Here is a 13,105-nt window from a genome sequence, read left to right as displayed (position 1 = left end):
ATATTCACACTTTTATATTTTATAATGTTGTTGCTTTTTGGGAATGCCTACTGTAACACTTCCCACAAAGAATGACATAATGTATGCGCAGTTAACCTAGAGATTAAAATAATTACCTATCTTTCCATATTGCTGTACCTAGTGGCAGGAAGGCAAAACATGGCCTTATTTTCATCTGCAAATTAGTATAATCTTTAAACAGAAATGATATGGAAGCAGGTTCAATTGCTAATAATGAATTTTTTCTTCTTCATTATAGTCAGGACCTGATTTGATCCAGAGCTCAATAATGTTCAACCTTGGAACCCATTTTTAGGACCAGAGTCCTGTGAGATGCTAGGAATCTGATAAGAAATGGAGGACACTCTTATCTTAGAAGACCTCTTTTCTTTCTATTGCTACTTAAAATCACTTGATTGTTTCTATTGTGTGCTTAGGCTCTAGCTTTACTATTTGTAAAAGCTGGAACAAAGAGATAAGCCTAAAGACTCTCTCTTGCAGCTAAGGCAAAAGCTTAGCATTTGCAGGGTCAAGTACAGAAGCAAAAAGACAGGTTTAACAGCCTAGGACCCAGCAACTTTAGCTTACCATGGAGGGGGACAGGGGAAGATTCTGGGGAAGCTGAGACTTACAGTGCAATCCTATGTATGCTTGTTTAGAAGTAAGTGTCATCGTGTTCAGTGGGATTTACTCCCAAGAACATGTGCAAGTAGGATTGCTGCCTTAAAGCAGGGGTGCCCAAACCCCGGCCCTGGGGCCACACGCGGCCCTTGAGGCCTCTCAATGCGGCCCTCAGTGAGCCCCCAGTCTCCAATGAGCCTCTGGCCCTCCAGAGATTTGTTGCAGCCTGCACTAGCCCAACACAACTGCTCTTAGTGTGAAGGCAACTGTTTGACCTTCTTGCGTGAGCTGTGGGATGAGGGCTTCCTCCACTGCTTGCTGCTTCATGTCTGTGATGCAGTAGTGGCAGCAAAGGAAAGGCCAGCCTTGCTTTGTGCCAGGCCTTTTTATAGGCCTTGAGCTATTGCAAGACCTTCATTCATTCATATAAGTTCATCTTTAATATATTCATTTATGTAAATTTATTCAAATTTTAAATGTAAATTAATTCTCTCTTTCCCTGGCCCCCAAGCAGTGTCAGAGAGATGGTGTGGCCCTCCTGCCAAAAACTCTGAACACCCCTGCCTTAGAGGAATAAGTTGATGCCTGGACTCTTTCACCTTCCAGGCAGGATTTGCCTGTCTATGAGGAAGACTGAAGTGATTGCCTCAGACAGCAGACTGGTGGGGTGCACCTGCTTCCATCACCTGCTCACCTCCATTGCTCCTCCTTCTCACTGGTGTTCCTGGAGAAGTGGGAAAAATGTTAAGTTTTTCAGGCTCCTGGCCACCTGTGTAAAGCCACCCCTCTCCCCTTGTCTTCAGAGCCATTCATGGCTGCAAAAGCAAAGTTGAGGAGACACCTCCACTTTGCTTTCGCAGCTGCAAATGGCTCTGAAGGTGAGGAAGAGGAGTTTCTTTACACAGGCATTCTGGCACCTGAAAAACTTAGTGTTTTACACACCCCCATCCAGGAACATCAGTTCTCTTTCTGCTTCCTCGACTTGAAGACAAAGTACTGTATGGGAAAGGAGAGCAGCAAGCTAGAGCACAACGCTCAAGCCCCCTACTCTCTCCTCCTCCTTACTTTCTCCATCACTTCATTCCTTTTTTGAATCTGAAGAATGGGAGGAGAAGGAACACCAGCAGTTAGCATGCTGTCAGGAAAGGGAGGCAGCATTTGACATGGTGTCTCAGGCCCTGGGGCACTTTGGCTCTCTGCTGCTAGGAGAAAACTGAAAGCTGAAGACCAAGAAGGGGCTCTGAGAGAGCAGCCCTAAGCCAGTCAACCACAAGGAATTCAAGCTTTGAAGCAACAGAGACCTTGGAACAATGACAGATGGGGTGATTGAACCTCAACTGAGTAGTAGAGTAATGGGGGGAGGGAGCTTATTAGAGACAGCTTGGATATGACACTTGGGATGGTCATGAAGGCAGACCTGGTCAGAGTTCGTTTCCTAGTTATGCTGCCCTAGAGCCTTCCTGCACCACAATTAAAGCTTTATGAGCCAACTGAAATGTGCAGATATAATTCTTCCTGGATAGAACTACTTTGGATCAGGCTGGCAGTGTGAATGCTCCCCCATGTAAAGAATTCACCAAACTAAGAAAGCTAGTGTATCAGGAAGAAGGGTATTCACTTAGCCTGCTCCCTGGACACTAGCTTTCCAGTCTCGTCTAACTGGGGAAACATTCAAGCATGTGATCTTGCTGAAGTACTACCACGGAAGAAGTATACCAGATAGGGCCCAGTCCTATCCAACATTTCAGAGCTAATGCAGCCATGCCAAGGAGGCATGTGTATTCTTGCTGGAAACATACCTAGGTCTGCATCAAAAAGGTTGAGGCTGATTTTCTTCTACAGCACAATGTGAGGAGGGCAATGAAAATGTGTGCTGTTGGACCTGGCTTGCATCAGTGACTATGCCCGCCCATGGGGAATGACAGCCTCTCGAGTGAATCAACATCTGTGTAAACAGATATAATTAAAAGTAGAACATATTTATGACGGTGTCACTGTGGCTTGATTTGTAAACAATAATATGCACATCTGTTAAGGGTTATATACATCAGCTGGTCAAGTTCCACTTTTGCCTTCAGTGATACGGGAATTAATGGGAAGCAGAAGGACTGCAGTTCTGCCCGAGAGCAGCATGAAGCCATGATACGGAAACAAATGAGTCATGGATAGTCCGGTTCACTTCTGTAAACAAATAAATGGTTTAAGGACTGTGGCTGAAGCTTCTAGCTTTTTGTGTCTCCAAATGCTGTATCTGACAATTTTTTTTCTTGGAAAACTACATGCAGATCATTAATCAGCGCTTAAGTGAAAGGCTTAGGAAAGTAAATGTCGAACACAATCCTGTGCGTGTCTACTCAGGAGTAAGTCCCATTAAGTTCAATGGGGCTTACTCCCAGGTAAGTGTGCGTAGGATTTCAGCGTGTTCCCCCCCTTCACTTCATGGGCATCTTTCAGTGACATGAATACTCAGATCTCTCTGTTTCCCATGTTAACTTCTGTTGCATACATGAGGAAATACTGAAGCCCCCTAGTGGCTATATTAGTATCTACTGTATATACAGTATTCCCATCAATATAAATCCACCAACCCACTGAGAAGAAAAGCATCTGTTATATTTCAAGAATTAAAGCACAGAATTAAAATATAATGAAGAATGTGATCTATTAGAGGTACTCATATTTCTTGCCCCTAAAGGAATTTTTAAACCAATACTTACTATTTCTTTATAACCCACATTAATTGCAGTATAGTAGAAGTCAGGTGATGCCGAGAATGCGTCGGAGGCAGCGCATGTGGAAAGCGTTCAGTTTCCTCTCCTGTTGTGAGCGAAGAGTCCATGACTTGCTGCAGTACAGAAGTACTCGGCATCACCTGGCAGGACAAAGTTCCAAACAACACAGTCCTGGAACGTGCTGGAATCCTTAGCATTTATGCACTGCTGAAACAGAGATGCCTGCATTGGCTCGGTCATGTTGTGAGAATGGATGATGGCAGGATCCCAAAGGATCTCCTCTATGGAGAACTCATGCAAGGAAAGCGCCCTACAGGTAGACCACAGCTGCGATACAAGGACATCTGCAAGAGGGATCTGAAGGCCTTAGGAGTGGACCTCAACAAGTGGGAAACCCTGGCCTCTGAGCGGCCCGCTTGGAGGCAGGCTGTGCAGCATGGCCTTTCCCAGTCTGAAGAGACACTTGGCCAATAGTCTGAGGCAAAGAGGCAAAGAAGGAAGGCCCATAGCCAGGGAGACAGACCAGGGACAGACTGCACTTGCTCCCAGTGTGGAAGGTATTGTCACTCCTGAATTGGCCTTTTCAGCCACACTAGACGCTGTTCCAGAACCACCATTCAGAGTGCAATACCGTAGTCTTTTGAGACTGAAGGTTGCCTACTACTAGTAGAAGTCATTCTTTTCATGTAGATAACATGATGGACATCCCAAAACAATATTTGCTGTGATTGCACACCCAGTTGCGAATGTAGAAGTAGCTCCAGCATCATATTGTACGGGGTAAATCTAGGCAGACCCATGTCACTTCCTTTCTTTCCAAAGAAGTAGACATGTTATTCCAACGACAGGAATGGAGTATATGATACATAACAAATTTACAGTGCAAATCTCTGCATGTTTACTCGAAAGTAAGTCCCACTGTGTTCAATGAAAGTTACTCCCAGGTAAGTGCACATAAGAGTCTAAATATGTATTTTCGGTACAATCGTATGCATGTCTACTCAGAAGTTAGTCCTATTTAATTCAGTGAGACTTACTGCTATATAAGAGACTGAGGGCCCAATCCAATGCTGTAAGGCACACCTGTGACAGTCTATGCCAGCCCGGCGCCAGAGCAGGCTCAGCCTGGGCTGGGCCAGTGCCATGTGGAGGGTGGCAGACCACTGCCTGGAGTTCTGGGTGAGTGCTGGGCAGTGGACAGGTAAGTCGGGGTGGGGGGAGGCATTCCGGGGCAAAGAGAAGTCATGGCTGGGGGAGGGGGCGGGGTGGGTGGCCCTGCTGCCATATCCGAACTCCCTTCCCAGCCCAGGAGATTCAACACGAGTCTCCTCGAATCTCTGCCCGCTCAACAGCTCCCTTACCCGGAGTAGCCCTGGTGCTGCTTTTCAGCTCAGCTGGATGCAGTGGTAACGATTTCGGTGCCGCTGCAGCCCTGGGCACTGGGAATCATAGGACTGGGCTGTTACTCCTTACAGGCCAATCATATCCAGACTTTACACCAGCAGATCTTGTGATCCACCACTGTAAGACCTGGGGCCGCCATCCCAGGACAGCAGGTAGCTTGCTAACAATAGCATGGGAGCCAGTATACTTTTTCCCATTTAATAGTAATGCTCTGGGGCAGTTGTGTAGCTACAGGGGTGTGATGTGGTAAGTATTGCCGGTGCTGCAAAGTACCATGTAAGTGGCCGCTCCCATTCGCCATCAGAGCCATTCTGGGTAGCGACAGCGAATGAGGGGGTCACTTACATAGCACATTGTGGTGCCTGCAATACCTACTGTGCTGTCCCCTGTAGCTATGCTGCTGCTCTGGGGGAGTGCAACTGGGCTCCAAACCACGGTGGTGCAAAGATCTAAAGACTCCCTACTCCCTGCAGTGGCTTCTCACAACTTTGTGGTCACCCACACTTGCTATTTAGCATTAAAACAAGCCCCACCATCCAGCCAACTTGTGCAAACATGTCTGATTAGATTCTAAGGTTTGTATAATTCTTCATAGTATGTGGCTGACTCCATCGAAGTCACTGAATGAACAAGAATGCTCCAGATAATGAAATTAACTGAAAACCACAGGCTCTTTAACAGGCTATCAAGGTTTAATGCGATATTATCAATCAGTATCATTATCATTAGACTTCCCCCTTCAATCTCAGAAATTGGTCTTTGCTACAGTCTGTAACTGCCCTCTCTCCCACAAAGTCTGCAGTGGCAGTTAATTCCTTAAATTACATTCTGTTCATATTTTATAGAGCTAGAGGCTTGCTTCTTAAAACGAAAGATTTCCACAAACCTTACATGGATCTTCATGTTAAGTCCCCCCCCCCCCCGTTAGATCCTTAAGGTAAATAAGACATTGGAATCTGTAAGACATAAATAAAATGCCTAAAGGTGTAACTACTGCAGAACATTTGGAAACCCAAGGGCTTGTTTAACTTTTATAGTCAGTATTTTGACTACGAACATAAGTTCCCCAAGTACATGGATAGAGTATGCATACAGACAACTGTTTCAACTTTTGGATGAATGCATAGGGTCAGGGGAACAGACCCCACACCCCCTGCCGTGCATTCATGTGCAAATTTTTCATCTGGAAAGGACTAGAACGAACAGAAAAAAACATGTAGAGAAAATTTTAGAAGTGGGGTTTCAAAGGACTTCTAGAGTATTATAGGACAGGGCTTTTCGACTAGTAGTACTATGGCCACTAGTGGTACTTCACATTATGGTAGTTGATACGTGACCTTACTGCCGTGGGGACCATGTGGCAGTGCAGTGACTGGCCCAACCCCACTGGAAATGTAGATAGCTGACTCTTCCAAACAGGCATTGTTTGGGAAAGGAGGGTGCAGAGTGAAAGCCCAATGATGGGGCAAGTCCCTCATTCCTGTGAAGAGCTGCCATCTCTGGTGACAGTGGTGGTACTTGAATGGTGTCCACAAAAGATGGTACTTGGAAAACTCATACTTGCATGAGTATGAAAACTCATATTTATATATACTCATGTGTATATATACTCATACTCATATTCATGCAAGTATGAGTTTTCAAAGTACCATCTTTTGTATTTATATAATTAAGATGAGATTTTTTTCAGCCGTTCATATATATGAAAAGTCCTGCTATACAATGGCTGAAAAAATCTCATCTGCAATAATGTAATTTTGCCTTCAGTCAGGGCCAGCCCAAGACCCTGACACATGAGAGATGGCATGTCAAATGCTTCCCCTCCCTTACAAAATGATGTGGCAGCTGCTGCTGCTCCCACTCTCCAAAGTCCTAGTTCAGCACTCTCTTCCCCTTCACATTTCCTCTTTCTCTCTGTCCCCTTCTTCCTTTTCCAACCCAGGAACTGGAAGAAGGAAGAGAATCATTAGAGCAGCCATTTTCAACCACTGTGCCGTGGCACACTGGTGAGCTGCGGATGGGCTGCAGGTGTGTCATGGGAGTTTGGGAGAGGATCATTTGTTAGTAGGGCCACAGGGGGGTGTGAGCCCCTGGTGTCAGTGTGGGTGCCTTGTCAGTTGTCAAAAAACTGATGGTGTGCCTTGACAATTTCAGTGCCTTGTCAGTGTGCCATAAGATGAAAAAGGTTGAAAATCACCGCATTAGAGGCAAGTAGGGGGGCACAGATGGGCATACCTCACCAGTCTGCTGCCTTAGGCAACAACTTCAGTTGGCCAGCCTTGCCTGTGGCTCTTAACCAGAGTTTGGAGTGTGTTCCAAGATGCAAGCTCAGAACCAGATAATTAGATATGACATTCAACATAATCATAACCTCTCTTGGGATAATTTTTGTTTCCTTTTTGAAAGGAAGTTGAAGCTGCAGGAGAAAGATCAGGACCATAACACAGGTGCATGGGTGGTTAACTCTTTGCCCCCATCCAAACATTGTCCCAAACATTTGTTCCCAAGGTGCCATTGAAGCAAATTGCACTTTCAGGGGCAAATATCTACCTTGGGGATATTTTTCAGTGGAAAACCATATAGGTGCAAAAACCAGACAGGGGTCCCTGAAATTGCCTCTTCCACTTATGCCACAGTCCAAATGTGGATCAGACCACCCCAGGAGCTATTTTAAATAGACAAAAAAACACGATGTCATGTCTAGTTTGTCCTTCAGTTCACATAGGATGACTGCTAGACCCAACAATCTTGCCAGGGAGTCTAATGCAAATTCCAAGTGTATCCTTCAAAATACTCTGCACGCTCTCCTCTCTGGGTGCAGAAGGTTACATGGTGGCAGATAGATCAGTGTGGAAAGGTAGAAAGTTTGGACTGTACGGATCTAAAACATAGACTGTGACTTGAAAGGCTTAATCATGAATTAGCTTGCTTGGCATCAGTGTAGAGACAGAAGTGAAAAAAGACATGATTGGGCCATTAGACATAATTGTATTAAACTGTCTCATAAAAAAATAATCCTTGCTGAGCATCAGTTCCTGTTTGGAATGAAAAACTGACTTTAATAGAAAGAGTACAGTTGATTATTACTGACAACCCAATCCTAAACATCTTCAGCGCCGGCAGAAAGCCTATTCTGCCGGCATGCACTGATGCAAAAGTGCCATAAAGCATTTTGTGACAACATTACTAGCTGGCATGCCAGCAGGAAGGCCAGAACTAGAGGTAAGTCTGGCACAGGGATGGGGGGATGGAGGGAAGCAGTGGAACAGGGAGGAGATGGGGCCAGGAGACAGGTGCACTGGGCATGGAAGGGGACGAGATTGGCATCACCAGTGCACCATATTTTAACCCCTTTTCAGTCTGATCTGCCTGTACAGATCAACTCAGATAATATTGCTGGCACAAGTCCAAGTTGACCCATAGTGGTAGCTGGGACTTATCCCAGGGCAAGGGGACAAAATGTCTCCTTACCCCAAGGAGACCTCCAGCAACCAAAACACTCCTATGGGATACAGCAGAGTCAGCACCAGTGCTGCTGTGGGAGTTTAGTTAGAATTTCTGAGGTGATTTACGCTAGGAAGATAAGTTTTTCCTTCTATGCACTACTTATCATTCATGGGGAAAAATGAATAGAAGTTGGGGCATTTTGCAAGCAGTTGTGTTGAAATTCGTCCTATGGCAATGACAAACCCTCTGCATCATGTGAGACTGATTAAAGCCTCTAAGTAAAGTAATTTGATATAGAGTACTATAACCAAGATTTAGGCAACTAAACAGCCACCGGGTAGATAGGACTCGTTAGCCTGGGAAGGCAGCTCATCTAAGAGAAGGAAAACTCTGATCCTAAACATCCACTGCCTTTTGGCTACATCCAGTTATGGAAAAGGCTTCAGGAGTCAACCTCGAGGCAAAATCCGGAGCCGGAGTCCCTGAGGCAGTTCATGGCTGAACACAGTCACGTTCTGGCAATTCCTGCAACACCTCTGGAACCAACCATATTGGCCTCTGCCTTTCCATTGGACCATTTCAGTGACGTGGAGAGGGGGGATTTGCTGCATGGGAAACAGTCTATCCTCCATATCTACTTTAACCAGGCTTTGCGCACTGGAGAGGACACTGTTCCAGAACAACCATTCAGAGTGCGATAGCATGGTCTTCCGAGACTGAAGGATGCCAACAACAAACCGAGATTTAATTGCTATGGCGGCTTTTGATGGGCCTCTGTGTGAGATTGATGTCAGTCAAGATCAACTTTCTGGGGAGAAAGAATGGTTATAGGGTATATAATTCATCTATTTTGTTGTCATGACATTTTAAAAGAAGTACTTGTCTTCCCACTGGCTCTGAAATTCATGTTTGTTAGCTCCCTCTGAATTCATGGTGAATGTTCCTTGATAATGTAGTAATCCCTGGGAAACAGTCACAAAGCTATTCAAGTAGTAACCAAAATGTATTATTATGACAATCGAATAAAAAATGTACTTTGATTCTTCTGTTAAATGGCCTATTCTTTGCTGAAGAGAATGCTGGCATGCTCTTGTAGTAAAGTTTTGGTGGGTTGACAATCATTCTCTAAGAGCACAGGCCTTGTTTCAAGCTTACATCAAGAGGAACATGAACAATCATAAATGGTGCCCTTGTCCTATGGGTCTCCTCAGACTTGCGCCACCTCCTGAAGCCTCCTGAGGTGGCGCAAGTCCAAGGAAAGTGAAGCGACTTGAAATCACTCCAAACTCCCCAGGAATGGGGGTTGGGATCTGGCATAACTGTCGGATCCCAGCCCCGCCTCCTGCTCCTTGCCCATCCACCCTGGGAGAATGGGGACTCACCTGAAATCAGCCCACGACCCACCTAGTGGGTCTCAACCACAGCCTGAGAAACGATGGCTTATAGTATACAATTCTCCATGTATTTAAGAATCTTTTTTGTCACATATATTTTTATTCAACACATATTAACAGTTAATAGCCTTTGGATTTATGATGTCTTTTTTTCCTTACTGTTTCTTATTAAGTTTTTTGTTGCATTTTTGAAAAAAAAAGTCCTTTTAAACAAATTTTCCTTGTTAACTGTCTTTCTTCCATGTTCTTGGCTTTTAGTCTGTAAGTGAGGGCAGAAATGGGAATAACTTCTGAATGCTTTGCTGACAGCTTGTGGACTTTCTCCACCTCTTTCTTTTTTTTTTTAATGACATTTATACAATATTTCTTCCCTTCCCTTTACTCTATGAATTGTCTCCATGGTTATTGGTATTTATTCCCATTTTGATAACATGGTTTCTTTCATTTCTTTTGGGAACATTTGTTATTTTCTCCCTGCAGATTTCTGTTTTTCCACACACATTTACATCAATCTCTGCTAGACTGTTATTAATGCCTGTGACTTCACTTCAATTTAACACTACCTTCTCCTCTTTTCCCTGTCTTTTGCTTTATGTGTTCCTGCCTGGGGTCAACTGGTACGTGAACACTTTATAAAAATGCAACATTTCTTTCACTGATTTCATTCTGCTCCTTTATAAATTAATAACTTTCCTTTTCTTTGAGGAAAGGACTGCTGTCAATAGTCACTCCCCCCCCCCCCAGGATTTTTGTTGTAGCACTCACATTCGCATATTTTCTTGTTATTTGTGCTCTTTTACTTTCTGACAATTTCTTGCTGCTCTCCTAACTTGGATACCTCATCTATGTCAATTTAATTTCCTTTTTTTTTTTTTTTTACTTTTTTGTTTTAATAAAAGCAAATAAAAAAATTAAAAAGTAAAGATGTTACAAGTTGTGTCAAGTGTGGAGATCTCAAACTACATTTCTTTGTTCTACGACAAAATCATACAAAAAAATTAGTATCAAATCTTAAACAATTTACACTTATTAAAAAGTACATTTTCAACACACAAAGAAAAATGAGAAAAACATAAAGGTTAAATCCCCTATCTACTCATCAAATCCATAGATTATTTGGACCATTTTCCCCTCAATGTGCAAGAAGTTTGTTATTTTAATTTCCTGTTCGATATTTTGCTCCTCTCCCTTGTTTTCCTCAGATATACATTATTCCCTTATTGTTCTTAATTTGGCTCTCTTTCTGTTTGTATAACTTTGCATTATGAACTAGTAGCTATATCTTATATCCTGCTGCTATTTCGCCCCCTCAGTCTCAGAAGTGAGCCTCTGTAACTGTCTGTAACTATCTGTTCTCCCACAGTGTGAGCATTGGTCATTAATGGTTAACTGAAGATTTAAAAACCAAGATAGCTGTCCAATCACCTGTTACTTTCCCAGCATTCAAATTTTTACCCCAATCTTTACCTAAGGTTCCCGGCAACCTTTTTCTTTGCATCCTCATATTTTCCTTCTTTGGCCAGCCTCATTTATTCCTTTGTGCATTTTCAAATATGTGGATGTGCATACTTTGGGTATTCTTATAATGCCTATCTTAATTTTTTTTTTTTCAGATGACAGCCTGACTATAATTTCTGGGAGTGGCTGAACAGAATAGGGGATTTGCTTATAGTTTCCCCAACATTCCTCTCCTCCACCCCTCCCTTCCTCTCCTGCCTCTGCAATCCTTCGATGACGACCAATGGCATAGTGAGCAGGGGGCAGGGGCAGGTCACCCCATGTGCCAGGCCGGAAGAGGATGCCACCTGGGGCCCAGCCAGGATGGCAGTGGTGGGAGAAGCAGCAACCGCAGCCACAACAACATGGTCACAGGTATGTAGAGACTGCCGCCACTGCCTCCTCCTGTTACAGCAGCTTTGCAATCTTGTCGCTACCCCATTCCTTCTCCTTTGGAAGCTGAGCCTCCAAAGGAGAAGGAATGGAGCAGCTGCAATCTTGCAAAGCCGCTGTCACTATCGCCATCATCTTATCTTCTGGAAGAACCTGGAAATGGTGTAACAATGTCACACAAGGTCACTGTGCCCAGTGCCTCAGTCTCTAGCAATGCCTCTGACGATGGCCATTCTTCAAATCCTTCAGTTGTGCATTTCCGCCCTGATGACTTTCTCATGTTGGGCTTTAAAAAAAACTTATGTGTTGTTTTCGCTCCCCTCCACATCATGATTTTGCTACATATCTTGAGGATCCTTCCCTACCTCAACAGACATCAAACTCCTAGGACTGTTTTGGCTCCAAGTACACCTGCACATGGAGGCATGCGTGTTCCAAATAAATGATGGTTATATGAATGAGTTTATCCTCTGCAAACTGTTCTGAGGCCTTCAAAATGAGGCAAGGGCATGGGTAGGACAACTTTCTGTGTTATTCATACAGCCTCTTTCTACTTGTTGCAATACTGAGCTGGTTGCAGGGTTCATTGGGAACACACTAATGACTGTCTTTAATCATTTCTCTTATGTGGCATATGCTCTATTGGCCATATACATTTTCTCGAAAGAAGGTGGGAAAAGAAACAGACCCATTAACGTCTTGTTTCATCCCAGCCACGAAGGAGACTTTCACCCCTTCTCTTGCCTGGTATGCTTCCATCTTGCTCTATTTCTGCAGTTGCCCATGGCATCTACATACAATTGCAGCTGAATCTGGGGCAACATATACTGGCAGTCCCACCTGGCCTTCTGAAATACTGCTTCAGTTGCTGAGTGACGGTCATCCATCATCCCTATAAAGGATTTAGAATGTCAGGCAGATCGGCATGATAAAGAAAGTGTATGATTATAGTCATCCATATAATCTCTATGAAAGCAGAGGGGCAATAGGACAAAAATCCATCACGATGATTGCCTACCGTGGTAGCAGTGAGGGCTCAGCAGTTATGAAAAATCAGGCCAATAAGGCAGCCTTATTCTTATTCCCTTGACTGGTAGGCTTACAACTCAAGGAGCCTTCTCTTTCACCCTGAAAAATAATTATCCCATCTCTGCAATCTATTGAAGGGCACTGTCTAACGGTTGTCTGTTTGCAAAGGTTGTTGGTGATTCTGCATCCCCTGCCGATCTGTTCACAAAATGTCAATGCAACCTTTTAAAACACACACACACACACACACACACACACACACACACACACCTTTTGCATAGCTCAAATAAAATAAAGCCCTGCAACAATGACCTGCTGACAGTACGCTGCAAGTTGGACATTTGACAGTGCGCAAAAATATATTAATGCTCATAGCCTTTTACGAGCTGAGCCAAAGTTGTTTTAATTTTCTGCTAGCAACTGCAGCAGTTCCATCAGACTGCACACCTGAGCAGAATCCAGAACAAAACAGCCTCTCTCTCTCTCTCTCTCTCTCTCTCTCTCTCTCTCTCTCTCTTTCTCTCTCTCCTGCAAGGAATTTGTAACCCTTTAGAGGATGGCAAAGCAAAAGCCATTACTGCAAAGCAC

Source organism: Tiliqua scincoides, chromosome 5 (genome assembly GCF_035046505.1).
Source record: "Tiliqua scincoides isolate rTilSci1 chromosome 5, rTilSci1.hap2, whole genome shotgun sequence".
Classification (NCBI taxonomy): Eukaryota; Metazoa; Chordata; class Lepidosauria; order Squamata; family Scincidae; genus Tiliqua; species Tiliqua scincoides.
This window is presented reverse-complemented; position numbering follows the sequence as displayed.